Below are 23,949 nucleotides of genomic sequence, written 5' to 3' on the forward strand. Positions count from 1 at the left end.
TAGGTGACATTGTCATGGGTCAAAACTGATTCCAGCAAGACACTGCTGTGATTCTTTATGGACAGACATAACATAATAACCCAATGTGAGCTGATAATCTTCCCACCAGCCCACATGCCAAAGAGAAAGAGCATAAGCATCTGACAGATCCCCTCAAAACCTGTGCTTACCTCAGCTTGTCATTTGTAAAACTTTGACGATGACGAAGAAAAGAGTAGCAGACGCACTAACATTGTCATCTTGTACGTCTCAGGTTTATCTGAGAAACTCAGATGGATTTTTAACCAACACGACATAGCCGTACACTTCAAACACTTTGCGACAAAGGTTGGTACATCACAAAGAGCGGACACCGCATACCCAGAAAAACAATCTGGTGCACGTTGTCCAGTGAACTTTGATTTTGTCAATTTCAGACGATGTGACAGGGAATCAAGTCAAACGCCATCGACTCGGAAGTGGCGTCCCTTCGGAAAAGACACTGTTGTGACTCTTTGACAGACATAAATTAATAACCAAATGTTTTGTCCTTCGATACGAATATGAACCAGTGACCTAAGTTGACCCCTCTTTCATGAAAATGTCTTTTGTCCTTTTCAACATGAGTTCTGATGAAATGTATTAAAAGAGACTGGATGCACGGGTGTGGAATCGGACCTGGTCTCCCGGGTGGCAGGCGGGAATTCTAAAACTGGACGGCTAATAGTGATGAGCAGAATGAAGGATAAAACATACTCCAAGGAGGAAGCACGACCTAAATTTGACAATTTGACACATTTCACCGTTCGGAGCACAGGTCAGTTGCAGCAACAACACAGCATCGGTTGCTTTCTTGATCTATACTCTTGTCTGGTGTTGTTACAAATGCCATGCCTATGCTTTCAACTGTGACGCCGACATTACACAAGGACATCATGATTCATGCGGACTCACCTGGAAACAAACAGCAGCGTGTAGCAATACCATTTAAAACCCAGTAGTCAGGCGAATGAGGCCGGACGGTTGACGGGATCTCATTGAGGTTGCTGTATATAACAAAGTGTGGGTTAGAATCCCACTTTTGACAGAATTTTGCTGATACTCACGTCTAAGGTAGTCAAGGCTGCTACGTTTCGGATGTAATCCAGAGGTCCTGCCTTTGTCACAACAACGGTCTTTGTACTTTTTCCAACATGACCTCTGGATCAAAGGTGTAAAAGCCGCGCTGTTGCATTGGCCGGGAATCGGACCCTGATCTCCCGCGTGGCAGACGAGAATTCTACCATTGAACCACCAATGCCTGTCAAAAACACCCACAGGGCCTACCGACACGGCAAAGTGAAAGGGCCTCTACACTGTGGGTTCTTTATATAACAATAATGATAATTATACGCATAGATTTCACTCCCAGAGCCATAGGTGAATTGCAGCAACAAAGAAGCATTGCATGGTCTCGTGCTTATAATCCTGGCTGGTGCTGTTGTAAATGCTTATGCTTTCAACCGCACTTTCCGTGTTTCCCAAGTCTGTAATCATTTCCACGGACTTGCGAGCAAACAAACAGCAGTCTGTGACTTGATCAACATGAGTTCTGATCGAATGCATAAAACAAGGCAAGCTGCAGTGTGCTTTTGACAACTGGCTGTGAAAGTGTTTGGACCCCATTTGAAATGGTCTGTTTCCTGAATCCCGGTAGTGTCGTGTCCAAATTGAAAACGGCATTTCCTTTGCAGGCAATCCAATTCTGTGTAATATTAGGGTTTTCTGCAACGCAACATTTCGGATTCGCAGATATGTGGTTCGAAAACTAGCTGTGAAAGAGTCATAGAAAGAACAGCACGGGACTGCTGGGATTTCAACCCAGCAGCTCCTGTTTGCAAGACAGGCACTTTGACCATCTCAAGCAGTGGAGCTTGAACATCTTGCCTTTTCCTGTTCACTTGGCAAAGTGGCGCCAACAGCATTTGTTAGGAGTACTTTGCGTCAGGCCAAAAAGGGATGACGGAAATTCTGCAAGCGTGGCGCAAGTTGTCCTCGACAAACAGTTTGCCAATTGGGAAGAACACAAGTGCTGTACAAGACACAAAGTGCAAGATAGCGTCCCTGGGTGGTCTCGAACCACCAGCCTCCCGGTTAACAGCCGAGCGCGCTGACCGATTGCGCCACAGAGACTCACAGCACGTCCTGTTTACTTCTGTTCAATCGAAGTCATACGAACGCATGCCACGCCACCAGCATTCCCTCCACTTTGGATGAGACTTGTGCTTTCTGGCATAACAGTCGAGACACTGCAGTCCACGACAACAGCTTTAGTTTTGATGAGCGCAAAGTACTTTCTGGGTACGAATCAGGGGTCTTGCGCTTCTCACGAAAATGGCTTTGTCCTTCTTCAACATGAGTTCTGATTAAATTTATTAAAAGAGACAGAGTGCATTGGTCTGCAATTGGACCCAGGCAAGAATTGTAAAAGTGAACCACTAATGCCCACAATGAACAGACTGAAGGATAAAAGTGCAAAGAGCAAGTGAAACGAAACTTTGGACAATTCGATGAATATACACCATACAAGCACGGGTGAATTGCAGCAGCAACGCAGCACTGGTTCCTTTCTTGATCTCTGCTCTTGTTTTGGTCGGCCCGTCAACGCTCATCTGTTAACCGAGAGGTTGTTGGTTCGAGACCACCAAGGGGCAGTATCTTGACGTGTGCGTGGCAACTTGGGCTCTTTTGTCAGATTGTCTTGTACAGTCTGTAGTATTCTTACCTATGCATGATGAGAAGAACTTTATGACGTGACACACTTTCACCAGTCTCCTGCACTCAGAAGTTTTGAGGCTGCCTATTTCAGAATGCGTGACACGGAATCAAGTCAAACTCCATCGACTGGTAAGTGGAGTTCTTTGGGACATGACACTGCCGCTATTCTTTCCTGACAGACATAACATAAGCAAACGGTTCGTCCTTCGAGCCGGACTTGAACCGGCGACCTAAGGATGCCAGCCTGCGCCACTACAGTCCTCCGCTCTTCCAACTGAGCTATCGAAGGTCTTGCTGCTGTGCCTCTGGCAAAAAAGACAGGAACAAGCACAAATGTCCACCGCGTGACTGTTGCTTATCGAGTACCTTGTGGCAGAGTACGACACATTTTAACCTACAGTATCATGTTCAGTTTAGATATTGCAAGTTAATTCATAGGTGACATTGTCATGGGTCAAAACTGATTCCAGCAAGACACTGCTGTGATTCTTTATGGACAGACATAACATAATAACCCAATGTGAGCTGATAATCTTCCCACCAGCCCACATGCCAAAGAGAAAGAGCATAAGCATCTGACAGATCCCCTCAAAACCTGTGCTTACCTCAGCTTGTCATTTGTAAAACTTTGACGATGACGAAGAAAAGAGTAGCAGACGCACTAACATTGTCATCTTGTACGTCTCAGGTTTATCTGAGAAACTCAGATGGATTTTTAACCAACACGACATAGCCGTACACTTCAAACACTTTGCGACAAAGGTTGGTACATCACAAAGAGCGGACACCGCATACCCAGAAAAACAATCTGGTGCACGTTGTCCAGTGAACTTTGATTTTGTCAATTTCAGACGATGTGACAGGGAATCAAGTCAAACGCCATCGACTCGGAAGTGGCGTCCCTTCGGAAAAGACACTGTTGTGACTCTTTGACAGACATAAATTAATAACCAAATGTTTTGTCCTTCGATACGGATATGAACCAGTGACCTAAGTTGACCCCTCTTTCATGAAAATGTCTTTTGTCCTTTTCAACATGAGTTCTGATGAAATGTATTAAAAGAGACTGGATGCACGGGTGTGGAATCGGACCTGGTCTCCCGGGTGGCAGGCGGGAATTCTAAAACTGGACGGCTAATAGTGATGAGCAGAATGAAGGATAAAACATACTCCAAGGAGGAAGCACGACCTAAATTTGACAATTTGACACATTTCACCGTTCGGAGCACAGGTCAGTTGCAGCAACAACACAGCATCGGTTGCTTTCTTGATCTATACTCTTGTCTGGTGTTGTTACAAATGCCATGCCTATGCTTTCAACTGTGACGCCGACATTACACAAGGACATCATGATTCATGCGGACTCACCTGGAAACAAACAGCAGCGTGTAGCAATACCATTTAAAACCCAGTAGTCAGGCGAATGAGGCCGGACGGTTGACGGGATCTCATTGAGGTTGCTGTATATAACAAAGTGTGGGTTAGAATCCCACTTTTGACAGAATTTTGCTGATACTCACGTCTAAGGTAGTCAAGGCTGCTACGTTTCGGATGTAATCCAGAGGTCCTGCCTTTGTCACAACAACGGTCTTTGTACTTTTTCCAACATGACCTCTGGATCAAAGGTGTAAAAGCCGCGCTGTTGCATTGGCCGGGAATCGGACCCTGATCTCCCGCGTGGCAGACGAGAATTCTACCATTGAACCACCAATGCCTGTCAAAAACACCCACAGGGCCTACCGACACGGCAAAGTGAAAGGGCCTCTACACTGTGGGTTCTTTATATAACAATAATGATAATTATACGCATAGATTTCACTCCCAGAGCCATAGGTGAATTGCAGCAACAAAGAAGCATTGCATGGTCTCGTGCTTATAATCCTGGCTGGTGCTGTTGTAAATGCTTATGCTTTCAACCGCACTTTCCGTGTTTCCCAAGTCTGTAATCATTTCCACGGACTTGCGAGCAAACAAACAGCAGTCTGTGACTTGATCAACATGAGTTCTGATCGAATGCATAAAACAAGGCAAGCTGCAGTGTGCTTTTGACAACTGGCTGTGAAAGTGTTTGGACCCCATTTGAAATGGTCTGTTTCCTGAATCCCGGTAGTGTCGTGTCCAAATTGAAAACGGCATTTCCTTTGCAGGCAATCCAATTCTGTGTAATATTAGGGTTTTCTGCAACGCAACATTTCGGATTCGCAGATATGTGGTTCGAAAACTAGCTGTGAAAGAGTCATAGAAAGAACAGCACGGGACTGCTGGGATTTCAACCCAGCAGCTCCTGTTTGCAAGACAGGCACTTTGACCATCTCAAGCAGTGGAGCTTGAACATCTTGCCTTTTCCTGTTCACTTGGCAAAGTGGCGCCAACAGCATTTGTTAGGAGTACTTTGCGTCAGGCCAAAAAGGGATGACGGAAATTCTGCAAGCGTGGCGCAAGTTGTCCTCGACAAACAGTTTGCCAATTGGGAAGAACACAAGTGCTGTACAAGACACAAAGTGCAAGATAGCGTCCCTGGGTGGTCTCGAACCACCAGCCTCCCGGTTAACAGCCGAGCGCGCTGACCGATTGCGCCACAGAGACTCACAGCACGTCCTGTTTACTTCTGTTCAATCGAAGTCATACGAACGCATGCCACGCCACCAGCATTCCCTCCACTTTGGATGAGACTTGTGCTTTCTGGCATAACAGTCGAGACACTGCAGTCCACGACAACAGCTTTAGTTTTGATGAGCGCAAAGTACTTTCTGGGTACGAATCAGGGGTCTTGCGCTTCTCACGAAAATGGCTTTGTCCTTCTTCAACATGAGTTCTGATTAAATTTATTAAAAGAGACAGAGTGCATTGGTCTGCAATTGGACCCAGGCAAGAATTGTAAAAGTGAACCACTAATGCCCACAATGAACAGACTGAAGGATAAAAGTGCAAAGAGCAAGTGAAACGAAACTTTGGACAATTCGATGAATATACACCATACAAGCACGGGTGAATTGCAGCAGCAACGCAGCACTGGTTCCTTTCTTGATCTCTGCTCTTGTTTTGGTCGGCCCGTCAACGCTCATCTGTTAACCGAGAGGTTGTTGGTTCGAGACCACCAAGGGGCAGTATCTTGACGTGTGCGTGGCAACTTGGGCTCTTTTGTCAGATTGTCTTGTACAGTCTGTAGTATTCTTACCTATGCATGATGAGAAGAACTTTATGACGTGACACACTTTCACCAGTCTCCTGCACTCAGAAGTTTTGAGGCTGCCTATTTCAGAATGCGTGACACGGAATCAAGTCAAACTCCATCGACTGGTAAGTGGAGTTCTTTGGGACATGACACTGCCGCTATTCTTTCCTGACAGACATAACATAAGCAAACGGTTCGTCCTTCGAGCCGGACTTGCACCGGCGACCTAAGGATGCCAGCCTGCGCCACTACAGTCCTCCGCTCTTCCAACTGAGCTATCGAAGGTCTTGCTGCTGTGCCTCTGGCAAAAAAGACAGGAACAAGCACAAATGTCCACCGCGTGACTGTTGCTTATCGAGTACCTTGTGGCAGAGTACGACACATTTTAACCTACAGTATCATGTTCAGTTTAGATATTGCAAGTTAATTCATAGGTGACATTGTCATGGGTCAAAACTGATTCCAGCAAGACACTGCTGTGATTCTTTATGGACAGACATAACATAATAACCCAATGTGAGCTGATAATCTTCCCACCAGCCCACATGCCAAAGAGAAAGAGCATAAGCATCTGACAGATCCCCTCAAAACCTGTGCTTACCTCAGCTTGTCATTTGTAAAACTTTGACGATGACGAAGAAAAGAGTAGCAGACGCACTAACATTGTCATCTTGTACGTCTCAGGTTTATCTGAGAAACTCAGATGGATTTTTAACCAACACGACATAGCCGTACACTTCAAACACTTTGCGACAAAGGTTGGTACATCACAAAGAGCGGACACCGCATACCCAGAAAAACAATCTGGTGCACGTTGTCCAGTGAACTTTGATTTTGTCAATTTCAGACGATGTGACAGGGAATCAAGTCAAACGCCATCGACTCGGAAGTGGCGTCCCTTCGGAAAAGACACTGTTGTGACTCTTTGACAGACATAAATTAATAACCAAATGTTTTGTCCTTCGATACGGATATGAACCAGTGACCTAAGTTGACCCCTCTTTCATGAAAATGTCTTTTGTCCTTTTCAACATGAGTTCTGATGAAATGTATTAAAAGAGACTGGATGCACGGGTGTGGAATCGGACCTGGTCTCCCGGGTGGCAGGCGGGAATTCTAAAACTGGACGGCTAATAGTGATGAGCAGAATGAAGGATAAAACATACTCCAAGGAGGAAGCACGACCTAAATTTGACAATTTGACACATTTCACCGTTCGGAGCACAGGTCAGTTGCAGCAACAACACAGCATCGGTTGCTTTCTTGATCTATACTCTTGTCTGGTGTTGTTACAAATGCCATGCCTATGCTTTCAACTGTGACGCCGACATTACACAAGGACATCATGATTCATGCGGACTCACCTGGAAACAAACAGCAGCGTGTAGCAATACCATTTAAAACCCAGTAGTCAGGCGAATGAGGCCGGACGGTTGACGGGATCTCATTGAGGTTGCTGTATATAACAAAGTGTGGGTTAGAATCCCACTTTTGACAGAATTTTGCTGATACTCACGTCTAAGGTAGTCAAGGCTGCTACGTTTCGGATGTAATCCAGAGGTCCTGCCTTTGTCACAACAACGGTCTTTGTACTTTTTCCAACATGACCTCTGGATCAAAGGTGTAAAAGCCGCGCTGTTGCATTGGCCGGGAATCGGACCCTGATCTCCCGCGTGGCAGACGAGAATTCTACCATTGAACCACCAATGCCTGTCAAAAACACCCACAGGGCCTACCGACACGGCAAAGTGAAAGGGCCTCTACACTGTGGGTTCTTTATATAACAATAATGATAATTATACGCATAGATTTCACTCCCAGAACCATAGGTGAATTGCAGCAACAAAGAAGCATTGCATGGTCTCGTGCTTATAATCCTGGCTGGTGCTGTTGTAAATGCTTATGCTTTCAACCGCACTTTCCGTGTTTCCCAAGTCTGTAATCATTTCCACGGACTTGCGAGCAAACAAACAGCAGTCTGTGACTTGATCAACATGAGTTCTGATCGAATGCATAAAACAAGGCAAGCTGCAGTGTGCTTTTGACAACTGGCTGTGAAAGTGTTTGGACCCCATTTGAAATGGTCTGTTTCCTGAATCCCGGTAGTGTCGTGTCCAAATTGAAAACGGCATGTCCTTTGCAGGCAATCCAATTCTGTGTAATATTAGGGTTTTCTGCAACGCAACATTTCGGATTCGCAGATATGTGGTTCGAAAACTACCTGTGAAAGAGTCATAGAAAGAACAGCACGGGACTGCTGGGATTTCAACCCAGCAGCTCCTGTTTGCAAGACAGGCACTTTGACCATCTCAAGCAGTGGAGCTTGAACATCTTGCCTTTTCCTGTTCACTTGGCAAAGTGGCGCCAACAGCATTTGTTAGGAGTACTTTGCGTCAGGCCAAAAAGGGATGACGGAAATTCTGCAAGCGTGGCGCAAGTTGTCCTCGACAAACAGTTTGCCAATTGGGAAGAACACAAGTGCTGTACAAGACACAAAGTGCAAGATAGCGTCCCTGGGTGGTCTCGAACCACCAGCCTCCCGGTTAACAGCCGAGCGCGCTGACCGATTGCGCCACAGAGACTCACAGCACGTCCTGTTTACTTCTGTTCAATCGAAGTCATACGAACGCATGCCACGCCACCAGCATTCCCTCCACTTTGGATGAGACTTGTGCTTTCTGGCATAACAGTCGAGACACTGCAGTCCACGACAACAGCTTTAGTTTTGATGAGCGCAAAGTACTTTCTGGGTACGAATCAGGGGTCTTGCGCTTCTCACGAAAATGGCTTTGTCCTTCTTCAACATGAGTTCTGATTAAATTTATTAAAAGAGACAGAGTGCATTGGTCTGCAATTGGACCCAGGCAAGAATTGTAAAAGTGAACCACTAATGCCCACAATGAACAGACTGAAGGATAAAAGTGCAAAGAGCAAGTGAAACGAAACTTTGGACAATTCGATGAATATACACCATACAAGCACGGGTGAATTGCAGCAGCAACGCAGCACTGGTTCCTTTCTTGATCTCTGCTCTTGTTTTGGTCGGCCCGTCAACGCTCATCTGTTAACCGAGAGGTTGTTGGTTCGAGACCACCAAGGGGCAGTATCTTGACGTGTGCGTGGCAACTTGGGCTCTTTTGTCAGATTGTCTTGTACAGTCTGTAGTATTCTTACCTATGCATGATGAGAAGAACTTTATGACGTGACACACTTTCACCAGTCTCCTGCACTCAGAAGTTTTGAGGCTGCCTATTTCAGAATGCGTGACACGGAATCAAGTCAAACTCCATCGACTGGTAAGTGGAGTTCTTTGGGACATGACACTGCCGCTATTCTTTCCTGACAGACATAACATAAGCAAACGGTTCGTCCTTCAAGCCGGACTTGAACCGGCGGCCTAAGGATGCCAGCCTGCGCCACTACAGTCCTCCGCTCTTCCAACTGAGCTATCGAAGGTCTTGCTGCTGTGCCTCTGGCAAAAAAGACAGGAACAAGCACAAATGTCCACCGCGTGACTGTTGCTTATCGAGTACCTTGTGGCAGAGTACGACACATTTTAACCTACAGTATCATTTTCAGTTTAGATATTGCAAGTTAATTCATAGGTGACATTGTCATGGGTCAAAACTGATTCCAGCAAGACACTGCTGTGATTCTTTATGGACAGACAAAACATAATAACCCAATGTGAGCTGATAATCTTCCCACCAGCCCACATGCCAAAGAGAAAGAGCATAAGCATCTGACAGATCCCCTCAAAACCTGTGCTTACCTCAGCTTGTCATTTGTAAAACTTTGACGATGACGAAGAAAAGAGTAGCAGACGCACTAACATTGTCATCTTGTACGTCTCAGGTTTATCTGAGAAACTCAGATGGATTTTTAACCAACACGACATAGCCGTACACTTCAAACACTTTGCGACAAAGGTTGGTACATCACAAAGAGCGGACACCGCATACCCAGAAAAACAATCTGGTGCACGTTGTCCAGTGAACTTTGATTTTGTCAATTTCAGACGATGTGACAGGGAATCAAGTCAAACTCCATCGACTCGGAAGTGGCGTCCCTTTGGAAAAGACACTGTTGTGACTCTTTGACAGACATAAATTAATAACCAAATGTTTTGTCCTTCGATACGGATATGAACCAGTGACCTAAGTTGACCCCTCTCTCATGAAAATGTCTTTTGTCCTTTTCAACATGAGTTCTGATGAAATGTATTAAAAGAGACTGGATGCACGGGTGTGGAATCGGACCTGGTCTCCCGGGTGGCAGGCGGGAATTCTAAAACTGGACGGCTAATAGTGATGAGCAGAATGAAGGATAAAACATACTCCAAGGAGGAAGCACGACCTAAATTTGACAATTTGACACATTTCACCGTTCGGAGCACAGGTCAGTTGCAGCAACAACACAGCATCGGTTGCTTTCTTGATCTATACTCTTGTCTGGTGTTGTTACAAATGCCATGCCTATGCTTTCAACTGTGACGCCGACATTTACACAAGGACATCATGATTCATGCGGACTCACCTGGAAACAAACAGCAGCGTGTAGCAATACCATTTAAAACCCAGTAGTCAGGCGAATGAGGCCGGACGGTTGACGGGATCTCATTGAGGTTGCTGTATATAACAAAGTGTGGGTTAGAATCCCACTTTTGACAGAATTTTGCTGATACTCACGTCTAAGGTAGTGAATGCTGCTACGTTTCGGATGTAATCCAATTTGTAATTTGCTTCCCGACGCTACACTAACCAGCGCTAAATTGTACAACATTTCTGGTCCCGAACAACAGGCACTAAAGGACTACACCTCCTCCTCTCTAGCCGCCGGACTTATTCGGCCATCGTCATCACCACTAGGGGCATGATTTTTCTTTGTGGCCAAGAAAGATAAGTCCCTACGGCCCTGCATTGACTATCGGGGCCTTAACAGTATAAACGTCCGAAACAGTTACTCTCTCCCACTCATGGACTCAGCCTTTTCTGCCTTACACTCCGCGCATGTTTTTTCCAAGCTTGACCTCCGTAATGCCTGCCACATGGTGCGTATAAAGGATGGAGACGAGTGGAAGACCGCGTTCAATACTCCGCTGGGGCACTTAGAGTATTTAGACATGCCATTCGGCCTTACTAACGCCCGGCAGTGTTTCAGAATTTAATTAACGATGTACTTAGTGATATGATCAACCAGTTCTGCTTTGTATACCTTGACGATATTCTCATCTTTTCCAGGAATGTACAAGATCACACCAGTCACGTGCGTCTAGTCCTCCAGTGGCTGCTACAGAATAGACTATACGTTAAGACGGAGAAGTGTGACTTCCACATCACCTCCGTGCCGTTTCTGGGGTACATTGTGGAGAAGGGCCAACTGCGTGTCGACCCCGCCAAGGTTCAAGCGGTGGTCGAGTGGCCTACTCCTAAATCAAGAAAGCATCTGCAGAGGTTCCTGGGGTTCGCCAATTTCTACAGGCGATTCATTCTTAATTTCAGTCGCAAAGCAGGACCTCTGACTCTGGCTTACATCCCCTAAAATACCTTTTGTATGGATCCCAGAGGCGGAGGCAGACTTTAACACACTCAAATCTCTGTTTACATCTGCACCTGTACTAATTCACCTGATCCCGCCTTACAATTTTTCGTAGAGGTCGATGTCTCAGATACGGGAGTGGGAGCCGTGCTGTCCCAGCGGTCTCCAGTGGACCAGAGACTCCACCCCTGCGCCTTCTTATCGCGTCGCCTCACGCAAGCAGAGAGAAATTACGATGTGGGCAACAAGGAGCTGCTGGCCATCGTTCTCGCGCTGCGGGAGTGGCGGCATTGGCCCTTCCCTTCGTGGTCGTCACTGACTATAAGAACCTGTCCTACATCCGAACTGCTCAGAGACTCAATGCTCGACAGCTCGCTGGTCACTGTTTCTCACACGTTTCAACTTATCCATCACCTACAGACCCGGTTCACGCAACACCAAACCTGACGCATTATCCAGAATATTCAGCCCCATGGATTAGGGGACGGCTCCAGAGACCATCATACCGTGGCCCTGGTGTTGGGCGCCATCCAGTGGGAGGTGGAGAAAAGGGTGTCGGAGGCAACAGAGGGGATAGAACCGCCAGAGGGCTGCCCTCCAGGGAGGCTGTTTGTTCCAGAGGGTCTGAAATCCGAAGCGTTACAGTGGGGTCACGCCTCAAGGATGACCTGTCACCCTGGAGCCGGATGGACAAAGTTGGCGCTGGCGCAAAGGTTTTGGTGGCCCTCCATGGCGGCGGACGTGAAGGAGTTCATCGTGGCCTTCTCTGTCTGTGCCAGGAATAAGTCCTCTAACCGTCCTCCGGCTGGCCTACTACAACCTCTGCCCATCCCTTCCCGTTCCTGTCACACATCTCTCTGGACGTCATTACTTGACTACCTTCTTCCCGGGGAAACACAGTCATTCTCAACATAGCTGACCGGTTCTCAAAGATGGCACACTTCATCGCTTTATCTGGATTACCTACCTCATTGGACACGGCACAACTACTGGTGAGACACGTCTTCCGCATTCGTGGCATTCCATATAACATTGTCTCAGACAGAGGACCCCAGTTCGCCTCCAGCGTATGAAAGGCCTTTTGTAAAATGCTCGGGGCGTCGGTCAGCTTGTCATTGTGGCATCACCCACATACATACTGTCACGCTTTGCTTGTCTCTCTGCTGCCGCCTGTCTGTCACTTGTCTGCAGTGCACCCCAGCCGGTGAAGGCGGAGACACCGGAGCACACCTGCAGACAATTACTCTCGTGGACTCTTAAGCAAGGCAGCAGCAGCAATCCAGTGCCAGATCGTACTCCCTGATCACCTGTCCTTTGCTACCGCTCAGTCCGGCTCCTTACCTCTTGCCCTGCTTGCTGGCCCTGTGTATTATTCGGAATTTTGTCTGCTCTTCACTAAGGTTAGTTCCCTGTCTAGGTTTGCCTACAGTGTTTTTGTTTCTATTATCTAGTTTTTCCCTGTCAGACTTTTGCTGTCAGTGTTTTTTGTGAGCGTTACCCGTTGTGGATTTCTTGTGTTGTACTTTCCCCTTGTGGACACCTTTTGTTGTACAAATGTTTCACAAAGACTTTCAGTGTAATTTAATCTGTACACTGTTTTGTGTTTTATTTTTTTGTTTCTTAGCGATTGCTGTGTACCATTCAGGGTTGCAGAGTCTTTTGCAGGGGAACATCTGAACTGGGATGCGTGGCTAAAAAGTAACACCATTGTTGCTGAGGACACATCTGGGAACCTGTTAAATACATGTGTGTCAACAAACTACGACAAAAACAGCATTACCATCAAGCTGGACTTGTTTCACTGTATACGACAGTTTCTTCATGAGTGTGCCTCAGAGCATCACCCTCTCTACAGCTCCTTCTCCCAGTAGCTGTTAGCTGTCTTCTCTGTGGTGGACCAGGAAGACCTGCAGGGGCTCCAAGATGCTTACGTTTTCTGTGGCATCCAGCCTCCGAACCCTACCAGGCAGCACATTTGGGAGCACTGAAGAGTAAAATTTCCTCAGCCAGGGGAACTTATTCAGAGAGTGGAAGGGGTGTTCAAGCACTTTCACATGACCAGAGACCCAAACGGCATGCCTCTGTTTAAGCCCTCAATGCTGAAGACATGGAAGATCCAGTACAGCCACATCCTGCGCGGCTGCCTCAGTGATCCTGAGGTGGAGGGGGCCATACTGTGTCACCATGGAGGAACAGTCCAGCTTAACCATGTGCCAGCTGAGCATGCGGCAGTCCCCATCTGGATCCCCATCAGAGGCACGTCTCAGCAGGAGGGCTTCCACCTCCACCAGTCCAAGTGGGTGACAGTCACGCAGGTGTCCCCAGAGCTGTTCCAGGCACAGAGCATGACAGGAGTGTGTCGCTGGAACTATTAGCATCTGCTGGACCTGAAGCAGCCAGGGCTTTGTCTCCCGCCCGTTTTTGACCCTGCACTGATGTGCTCCCTGAATGCTCTGTCCAGGGGAGTCCTTGGAGAAGAGAAGTACCCCGCTCTTCGTCTGGCTGCTGAAGACACTGGTGAGAGGTTTGGCCTGGAGTACACGGAGACAGACTGTCGTCCAGTCCAGTTAGACTGGGACAAACAAACAGAAGAAGGATCCTGGACATGCCACAAGTACTCCTTCTCCCGGCATCCTGTCTGATCAAGGATCAACACCAGTACAGCTTTCCTCCACAACTCCCACCAGGCTCGTCAGCTTCACTGTTTACCCTCCTCCCTATCATACTACTACTGCTACCACAACTACCTCCACAACTGTGCCCTCTTCACTTCAGCCAAAGTCAGGTAAAAACTTCATAATGTGTCCCTTTTGTTCTCAAAGTTTTATCTTGTTTGAACCAGATAAAAAAATATATATATTCCATTGTTTTTATTTGCCTAGAGCCCACACCTCTGTTGCTGCCGATGCAGCCTTCTCCAACTGGTGCCCGCACTGGACCAGTGAAAACTGGAGGAAGGGTCTTTGTGTTGGACCACAAGCACTGGCCGACTCCAATGAAGTCCACAATTGATGATCTTCTCAATAAACACCGTGAGCACAAGGACATGATTAAGCTTGTGGATCAGGGGTATGCTGCTCTTGTCCACAAATCCAGGAAAGAGACCCCAACAGCTTGCTCCATCCAACAACAAAATTACACATTTCCCAATACATAAAAGGCATCAGTAAATTGCTTAACACATCCACGTCACTCACTACCAGCCCAGAGAAGCTGCAACAAACACAGCAGCTTTGGCAGTTGCTAAGCACTACCACTACTGTGCCTGTAATGACACAGCCTGCAGCCATGGTTATTCCTCCATCACCACCAGCACCTGCTCATACCCTGATGGAGCAGCAGCAACCACCTCCCAAAAAAACTCATACCAAGAAATGTCTGTCCTGTGGCCAACCCAAGTCTAAATATGAAGGTGATGGGACATCCATTCATGACTTCTATCAACGGGGCCCTGTCAGATACTTTTATTGCTGAACAAAAGGTTTTCAAGACATATGGGGCAGAAGGTCTGACAGACCCCAAGATGCCCTTTAAAGACTTCATCCAAACAGACTTCTTCCAGAGAGAGCTAAGCGATACAAAAAGGAGGGTGGAGGAAAAACAGCAGAAGAAGAGGAAGCGGGAAGAATCTCCAGCCCCTGTGCAAAAGTACCGGTTCTGCAAGATGCAGCTTAAGCAGAGCCCAAAGAGCCCCCACATCCACACAGGCTTTCCAGGGCAGCCAGGGAAATACATCTACTGCCCAGCCTAGGTGTTCTCCATCTACAGAGAGCAAGGGATAAAAAAAGATGGGCTGGAGGGAGTTCCATGACTCTTTCTGTGAAAAGGATAAACAAAATATCACCCGCAGACATGGATAGTCAGGTCACGGAGATGTTGCATCTCAAATATGAACGAGACAACCTGGTCGATCTCCTCTGCTGCCAGAATGTGATGGACGGAGAGGCGGGAACTTATGGCCAAAAGACCATCACTTCTGCAGGAGATGAAACCAGTGCCTTGTGGTGGCTACAGTGATGCTGATGGCTTGAACGGGGTCACTGTGTATGCCCACTACCTCACTGACTGTCTGCTGCATGAGTTCTGGCACCAGAAGGACATTGTTTAGAGGATGCTGCAGGGTACCTTTGGATAGGCTCTCCTCTTAGACCACACCAGCCAAGTGGCCAGAAAAGTCACCTTTTCATCCGGCACCATGTCATCGTATGCTGTGATGAACGAGAACTGGATGATCCTGTCCTGGTTAATGGTGCAATCAGAGATGGAGAAAACCCTGCGGCCAATGTATGAGGGCCCCTCAAACCGGTACAACAGGGCTAGCATTGAGAAAGCCCAGTATCAGTGGGTAGACAGGTGAGGAGGAGTTTTTTTTTTTTTTTTTTTTCTTCGGGATTGTTGTACACCATTCAGGGTTGCAGGGGTGCATCTGAACTGGGATGCGTGGCTAAAAAGTGACACCATTGTTGCTGAGGCTGATGATCTGGCTGATCTGGGAACCTGTTAAATACATGTGCATCAACAAACTACTACAAAAACAGCATTGCCATCAAGCTGGACTTGTTTCACTGCATGCAACGGTTTCTTTGTGAATGTGCCTCAGAGCATCACCCTCTCTACAGCTCCTTCTCCCAGTGCCTGTCAGCTGTCTTCTCTGTGGTGGACCTGCAGAGGCTCCAAGATGCTTACGTTTTCTGTGGCATCCAACCTCCGAACCCTACCAAGCAGCACATTCAGGAGCACTGCAGAGTAAAATTTTCTCAGCCAGGGGAGCTTATTCAGAGAGTGGAAGGGGTGTTCAAGCACTTTCACATGATCAGAGACACAAACGGCATTCCTCCCTTTTAAGCCCTCAGTGCTGAAGACATGGAAGATCCAGTACGTCCACATCCTGCGCGGCTCGCTGAGTGATCCTGAGGTGGGGGGGGCCATACTGTACCGCCATGGAGGAACAGTCCAACCTAACCATATGCCAGGTGAGCATGCGGCAGCCCCTGTCTGGATCTCCATTAGAGGCAAATCTCAGGAGGACTTCCACTTCCACCAGGCCAAGTGGGTGACAGGCACGCAGGTGTCCCCAGAGCTGTTCAAGGCACAGAGCATGACAGGAGTGTGTCGCTGGGACTATCAGCGTCTGCTGGACCTGAAGCAGCCAGGGCTTTGTCTCCCACCTGTTTTTGACCCTGAATGCCGTGTCCAGACGAGTCCTTGAGGAGTACCCCTCTCTTTTTCTGGTAGCTGAAGACACTGGTGAAAGGTTTGGCCTGGAGTACACGGAGCCAGACTGTCGTCCAGTCCCTATAGACTGGGACAAACACAAAAAGGATCCTGGCCGTGCCACAAGTGCTTCTTCTCCAGGCATCCTGTCTGATCAAGGCTTGTTGCCTGTTTGTGGGTTTTTGGCTTCAGCATGGTCCTTTGTTGCCCTGGCCTTTTACCCTTTAAGCGCCAAAGTCGCAAAATTGTGACAAGCAACATTGCTGAATTTAAAAAGCCATTTCTGCAAATATGGTGCCTCACGTAGTTAATACTTTACACCAGCAGATGGTAGGTATTGTAACTTCAAACTGAGCAACATTTGTGGACATGTTACTATGCAAAGTTTGAATTTATAGACTTTGAACCTCTGTGTGCATGGCGGCAGCGAGTCTGCTCGCCCTGACAGTCCACAAGCAGCATATACTTGAGCAAACACTTTGTTCACCATGTTCGGTGTGGCAGGAGGGGTCGTCAAAACATTGCTCATGGTGAGGGGGTAGCGGGAATATAAAAAAATTGCGTAAATAGCAGCAGATGCGGGAGACGCTGCGTATAGATACTGTAGATAGGTAGACAGGTAGTTTCAAGCTATCTGTATAATAATAGCGGTAATAGTAGCAGTGGAGACAGCAGTGGTGCTCAAGATCCCGCTGTAACTGACGACGATGATGATGGCTGGGTTTGCATGAGAGATTGGTATGACAAGTAGATCAGAAATTTTGATGAGCCTGTTGGATCTCGTGGAGACAGGGATCTGACAAATTCTGAGCCTGCTGATGTCATAATTTGCAAATTAGATGAATGAATTTACTCCCATCACAAGCTTTGATTATTTACAGTATACATTTATCTTTAACCATTTTCAAGATACAACCTTTTAAAATTGTAATTTCAAAACTGAATTCTTTCTTTAAAAAAAAAAACTCTGGCACCTAAAAAGGACCAGACACTTTGGCACTCACATTCTCAGCGATTAAAATCCAAATATCCTTTTTCTTTCTGTTGGTATCTCCAGGTAGTTGGTGACTATATGGGAGTGGCAAAATCAGCTGTGTGTGATGTGGTGAAAGATATGTCAATTGCACTGGCCAGCCTGGTCATTATGCCCAATAATAGTTATCGGTTCTTAGTTGTGAAGCTTTACCTTGACACTCCCAATTCTTCCCTCGTACTCCTCTGCTTGCAGGAGGACAAAACACTCCAGAAAACTCCTTTGTTTTGTTCACTTTACTTTTAAAACGCAAACAATATTCTAACATGACAAAAATACAAAACAAGAGTATGTAAAGATAAAAGAGTGAGCGTGAGCGAATGCTATATAAAATAGTACACATTAAATTATCCACACACACACACACTGCAATGAATTAACTTTTAACTTACTGTATATATGAACTATCAACATTTCACTTGTCAATAATGTAAATAGCCCATTTTTAACTGAATAAACCCAAATCACATTTTGTCCTGATGTCAATTAACTTATAACGAGTATTTAGGCTCCAACAATAGTGGCACAATCGACTGTACACGTGCATATAAAAAGCACCTTGTGAGAATAAATGGGAGTTCATAAACAGAAAGGGGAGGCACATATTAATGTCCAACTTGTGTGTGATGCTGACCTCATCATCACCAACTGCGCTGTCAAGTGACCTGGGTCTGTCCATGATGAACGCACCCTGAGGGAGAGCGTTCTATATGGAGACCTCCAAATCAACCAATCAGATGTCATAATATTAAGAGACAGTGCCTACCCTCTCCTACCATGGTTGATGACCTTTTTTCTGACAGCAAATACACCGGCGCAGGCAGGCTTCAACACTGCTGATTGCAAGTGAACATTGAAAAATGGAGCCCTTAAGAGGCGTATGCATCAAAAAAATAATCTAAAAACAAAACAAAAATATTTTTGATTGGGATGAATATACATTAATTTGTGACAGAATTAAATATATTATTTGTGGTCAATATTGACATGTGTTTGGTGGATTATTTTATGAGGCCAAACTTTTTCTATTTTGTTGTAAAGCTATAGTAAAAGGCTAAATAGGTTATAGCCTACCTAATAACGGTAGCCTGACAGATTAACAAATTAAATTAAACCCATATGAATAAATAGGATATCTTGTAGGCTATACTGCATGATCCAAATATACTATTTGATACAATTTTAAAGTTTCATTACATTTTGGGCCTCAAATCCAGACTGAATCCACCCTTCTGAAGGGATCAGTTGAATCCAGATTTTTTGGATTAAAGTGATCCCAAAAATTTGATTTCATGATCTAATCTGATTACGTAATCTGTTTTTTTCTTTTGAAAAAACAATTTAAGATTTGATCCAATCTGTTATCCAAAATCTGAGCGGATTAGTTTTGAAAAACCAGGCTCAGCACTCAGAATTTTGAGTTTGCCAATTTCAGACCATGACAAGGAATTAAGTCAAAATCCATCAACTAATCCATTAACTATTCCTTCGGACAAGACACAGTTGCCATTCTTTCCTGACAGACATAACATAACCAAATGGTTTGTCCTACGAGCCAGACTTGAACCAGCAACCTAAGAATATCAGCCTAAGCCACTACAGTCCTCCGCTCTTCCAACTGAGCTATCAAAAGTCTTTCTGTTGAGTTTCTGTCAAAAATTATAGCAACAACACAGCATCGGTTTCTTTCTTGATCTATACTCTTGTCTGGTGTTGTTACAAATGCCTACGTTTTCAACTGGGACTCCGACATTACATATGGACAACATGATTTGCGTGGACTGGCCTGAAAACAAACAGCAGCGTGTTGCAATACCATTTAAAAAACAGTATTCAGGCGAGTGAGTATGGCCGAGTGAGTATGGCCGAGCAGTCAAAGGTATCGCATTGAGGTCCTTGCTACTAAGGCTGCTACTTTGAGTGTAATCCAGAGGTTTTGCGTCTGTCACAAAAACAGTCTTTGTACTTTTTCCAAAATTTCCTCTGATGAAAAAGGCACAAAAGCAAACATAATGCATTGGCCACTGTGAATAGTTCATCTAAACAGTCATAAACCATTTGCCATTAATTGTCAATGGCAGTTGTACTGTAAACCACAACCGATGTAATATACTTAATATACTAATATTACATGGCAGGTGAAAATTCTGCCACTGAACCACCAATGCCTGTAGAGAATTCTCAGAAGGACACAAAACTGGTAAGTGAAATTGCATCTGCAATGTGGGTTCTGAATAACAAAACATGCGACAAAGTGCAAGAAGTTAATATGATTTGGTCACTTTCATGCATATGTAGCAGACTTGTAATGGCATCCGGATTGAAGAACACACACCAAGTCAGGATCTGTACATTTATTTTCTGTGGAACAATGGCAAGGAGGGCACAATATTAGCGGGCACACACAGCAGCATCCCCTGACTTCTGCAGCAAGTCACATAAAAGGGGAATTTTCGTCAGACTTAAGTGGAATATTAGACGTCTTTTTCCCAACTAAAAGTCACCAAAACAACTCCACAGCGATTTAGCAAATGCTTACAATATTTACACATTCAATTGAAAAGAACGATTTTTAAGCATTTTGTTACACACAGGAGCAGACAGCCTAGACACGTCTGACCAGCTGCTCAAACGTCCACGTTATGGCAGCAAACACGCGTTTCTCCCTGTGTGCGTCGCTATAAAAGGTCCCCCTTGCAACAGCAACCGCAACAAAAATAAGTTCCATAAAAACACAAATGCAGGTTTTGAGAATGTTCACAACAAAAAGCACAGTATTTTAAATCAAAGATTTCACTCGGCTACATACTCCCCTCTGAACTTCTCAAAACTGCGCTAAAGTGACATGAAAGTGTGGCTCAAATAAAAAACAAGTGATAGTGTCACTATTCATACACACGTCTCTCTGCGACATGAATGTCTCCCAACATAAAGGGAAAGTAGGATACCGAAGTTGGCCAGACTTCAAATTCCCACTACGCTAAAGAAAGTGCCATATACACAATCTTACAACAATGACGACCTAACCAATACTAAACGTTGAGCCACAGCAAAAGCTGTACTAGAAGTACACTGACTGACTAGAGGTCAAGAGCAGCCTATAAAAACAAAGTTCTGGCAAACTCACTGACTCGGCTACCTGACTTTGTGTGTCTTTGTGTCATGTTCTGGATCAGTCTATTAACAGGCCTCACAATCCGCCCAACTCTCGTCCTAATGTGGCACACTGGATTGTCTGGCTCGACGCTCACACGAACACTAACAATGTCAGACTGTGGGCTCAGAGGTGCTGGTTCTGAGGTCTCAATAGGCATTTGAGGGAGAATGGCATCTGTGCTCTCCATTGCAGCAGGATCTACTGGGGGGATGGTCTCCGTTACCCAGCTGGCAGTGCGTCCTGCTCGATCTATCTCAGACACGGAAATGAGGTCACTTCCACCGATCGTTTGATGTTCACGACTCTGCTCAGAACTACTAGCAAAGGAGGACACACTGTCGTGCTCAACCTCAATTGGCAAGAAGTTGGCCTGTAAGATCAGGTTTCTGTGAACAACCTTTTCTTGCCCTGTGCCGGGGTGTCTGATTCGATAAGTGTGGCACCTCAAGTCTTTGGAAACCACGGTGTAAAGGGTAGACTCCCACCTGTCAGCTAGTTTCCTACGGCCACGACCACCTCTGTTTGCCAATAGGACTTGATCTCCCTCCTCAATGTCTACACCCTTTGTTCGTCTGTTGTACATTTCCGCCTGACGTCTTTGGCTAGACTCAGCATTGACTTGAGCCAGGTTGATAGCCTCCTTCAGGTCGTCCCTCATGCGCTTGATGTAACTGTCATAGTCTACGATATCATTATCCTTTTCCAGAGTGTGGAACATGATGTCCACAGGTAACTTAGGAATACGTCCATACATTAAGTAAAAGGGGGCATACCCAGTTGACTCGTGGGCTGTACAGTTATAAGCAAAGGTCAACGTCTGTAACATTTGAGGCCATCTTTGCTTCTCTCTGGGGGGTAGGGATCTAATCATGTTCCCTAAGGTCCTGTTGAACCTCTCCGTGTGGCCATTGCCCATTGGGTGATATGGCGTGGTTCTCGACTTTTTCACACCAGCCATCTGCAGCAACTCCTGAATTAGTTGACTCTCGAAATTTGCTCCTTGATCTGAGTGGATGCGTTGCGGGAACCCGTAGACGCAGAAGTATTTGTCCCACAACTGCCGTGCAACCTGCTTCGCTGACTGGTCGGAGCATTTGAAGGCATGGGCCATCTTGGTGAAATGGTCTGTTACAACCAAGACATCTACAGTCCCACCTTTTGAGTCTTCTGCCGACCAAAAGTCTAGACAGACCAACTCTAAAGGGCTTGTGGTTTTGATACTCTCAAGCGGGGCACGCCCTTCTGGTTCAAGGGTTTTGCTGACGACGCAGCGTTTGCAACATTTGACATAATCCCTGATGTCACGCTCCATGCTAGCCCAGAAGAACCGCTGTCTTGCCAGGTACAAAGTTCTACTCTGACCCTGGTGGCCAGCGGAATCATGGACACCCTGCAGGACTTGACTGACCATGGAGGAGGGTACCACATACTGAAACCGTTTTCTCCTAGTCAACGGGTCTTTGCACACTCTGTAAAGAATGCTGTCAAGAAGTTTCAATTTATGCCACTGTCTCAGAGTCTTAAGATCCGTCAATGAAAGTCCGGCTCGCTCTCTCCTTGATGGTCGCCTCCCACGGATGATAAATGGGATGACGTGTGACAGGGTGGCATCATTCTCCTGTTCATTTTGGAGCTCCTGGAGTGAGAAGACTGGCAGGACATTCTGGCCTGTCGGAACCAACTGTTCCAAATCCTGTGCAAGCCAAGAGACGACCCTTTGACTGGCACCTTGGTCCCACTCTACATGACCAGCCAGTATAGCAGCAACTTCCTCTTCGGGCAGAGAACAGCACTCCATGCCCTCCTGAAGCAGGTGCATCACACTCTGTTGGTTTGCGCTGGTTCTGAACATCTCATGCACTGCACTTTCCTGGATCTGATGTGACTCTTCTAACAGGGTTCCGTACTCCTCTGTCATCAGCCTCTGGCAGACACGGGGTTTGACAAAGGGCTGCCTGCTCAAAGCATCAGCAACAATGTTTTTGCTACCGGGTATGTATTTGAGATTGAAGTTATACGGTGACAGTTTGGCTACCCATCTCTGCTCACATGCATTGAGTTTGGGCTTCGTGAGGATGTAAGTTAAGGGATTGTTATCTGTCCACACGGTGAAATTGTGTCCCTTTAGCCAGTGGCTGAATTTGTCACAGACAGACCACTTTAAAGCCAGAAACTCCAAGCGATGGGCAGGGTAGTTACTCTGAGCGCGATTTAGGGCTTTGCTGGCAAAAGCTATGGGGCGTGCCTTACTCTCACCTTCTTGGACCTGAGATAAAACTGCACCCAAGCCATCTTGAGAGGCATCCGTGGACAGGATGAACGGACGGCTAAAGTCAGGGTGGGCAAGGACAACAGACTCTAGGAGTGCGGTCTTCAAATGCTCAAATGAGTTGCGATGTTCTTCTCTCCAATCACTGGAATGCAACTTCTTAAAAGCGGCTATACCTTTGGCATTTCCAGTCCTTCCTTTTGGGGCAGCGGTGAGGCTGAATAGGGGTTTGGCTATTTTGGAACAGTCACAAATGAACTGTTGATAGTACATCACCATGCCAAGGAATGATTTAATTTTCTTTTGTGATGGTGTTACTCCATCATCCATCATAAGATCCGACTCAGTCATGGAGGTGATAGCTGTGACCTTATCAGGGTCGGTCGCAACACCATTTTTGTCAACAACGTGGCCCAGAAAGCGCACGCTCCTCCTGAGTAATTGACACTTCTTTGGGGCCAACTTCAAACCATGGGCACGCAGTCTAGTGAAAACCATCTCTAGTCTCTTCAGCGCTTCAGCTTCATTTGAGGCATAGACCAGCAAGTCATCCAGGTAGCAAAGAAGGGTCAAGAAATTTTGGTCGCCGAATACTCCCATCATGAGACGCATGAAGCTGGCTGGACTGTTACACAGGCCCTGGGGGAGTCGGTTGAACTCATACAGCCCCATTGGTGTGGTGAAAGCCGTCAGTTTTTTGTCCTCTTCTGCCATGGCGATGTTGTAAAAGCCAGAGGTGAGGTCCATTGCACTGAAAATTGCACTTCCTCCCAACGCTGCAAGACAATCGGCCTGATGGGGAAGAGGGTGTGCGTCCTTGATTGTGC

The 23,949-nt window shown here is 46.3% G+C and overlaps 9 non-coding genes across 9 annotated transcripts; all 9 read right to left on the bottom strand.

The window, feature by feature from the left end:
- Positions 1 to 1,208: 1,208 nt before the first annotated feature.
- Positions 1,209 to 1,279, bottom strand: trnag-gcc (transfer RNA glycine (anticodon GCC)). Its single transcript has one exon. It is a non-coding gene; the product is annotated as a tRNA-Gly (tRNA).
- A 798-nt stretch (positions 1,280 to 2,077) lies between these two features.
- On the bottom strand, positions 2,078 to 2,151 carry trnan-guu (transfer RNA asparagine (anticodon GUU)). The gene has a single exon. It is a non-coding gene; the product is annotated as a tRNA-Asn (tRNA).
- Positions 2,152 to 2,938: 787 nt separating this feature from the next.
- On the bottom strand, positions 2,939 to 3,025 carry trnay-gua (transfer RNA tyrosine (anticodon GUA)). Its single transcript is given in 2 exon segments — positions 2,939 to 2,974; positions 2,989 to 3,025. It is a non-coding gene; the product is annotated as a tRNA-Tyr (tRNA).
- A 1,354-nt stretch (positions 3,026 to 4,379) lies between these two features.
- Positions 4,380 to 4,450, bottom strand: trnag-gcc (transfer RNA glycine (anticodon GCC)). Its single transcript has one exon. It is a non-coding gene; the product is annotated as a tRNA-Gly (tRNA).
- Positions 4,451 to 5,248: 798 nt separating this feature from the next.
- trnan-guu (transfer RNA asparagine (anticodon GUU)) lies at positions 5,249 to 5,322 on the bottom strand. The gene has a single exon. It is a non-coding gene; the product is annotated as a tRNA-Asn (tRNA).
- A 787-nt stretch (positions 5,323 to 6,109) lies between these two features.
- On the bottom strand, positions 6,110 to 6,196 carry trnay-gua (transfer RNA tyrosine (anticodon GUA)). The gene is given in 2 exon segments: positions 6,110 to 6,145; positions 6,160 to 6,196. It is a non-coding gene; the product is annotated as a tRNA-Tyr (tRNA).
- A 1,354-nt stretch (positions 6,197 to 7,550) lies between these two features.
- Positions 7,551 to 7,621, bottom strand: trnag-gcc (transfer RNA glycine (anticodon GCC)). Its single transcript has one exon. It is a non-coding gene; the product is annotated as a tRNA-Gly (tRNA).
- Positions 7,622 to 8,419: 798 nt separating this feature from the next.
- Positions 8,420 to 8,493, bottom strand: trnan-guu (transfer RNA asparagine (anticodon GUU)). Its single transcript has one exon. It is a non-coding gene; the product is annotated as a tRNA-Asn (tRNA).
- Positions 8,494 to 9,280: 787 nt separating this feature from the next.
- trnay-gua (transfer RNA tyrosine (anticodon GUA)) lies at positions 9,281 to 9,367 on the bottom strand. Its single transcript is given in 2 exon segments — positions 9,281 to 9,316; positions 9,331 to 9,367. It is a non-coding gene; the product is annotated as a tRNA-Tyr (tRNA).
- Between the last annotated feature and the right edge of the window lie 14,582 nt (positions 9,368 to 23,949).

The sequence above is a fragment of the Dunckerocampus dactyliophorus genome, chromosome 11, assembly GCF_027744805.1.
Source record: "Dunckerocampus dactyliophorus isolate RoL2022-P2 chromosome 11, RoL_Ddac_1.1, whole genome shotgun sequence".
NCBI classification, from domain to species: domain Eukaryota; kingdom Metazoa; phylum Chordata; class Actinopteri; order Syngnathiformes; family Syngnathidae; genus Dunckerocampus; species Dunckerocampus dactyliophorus.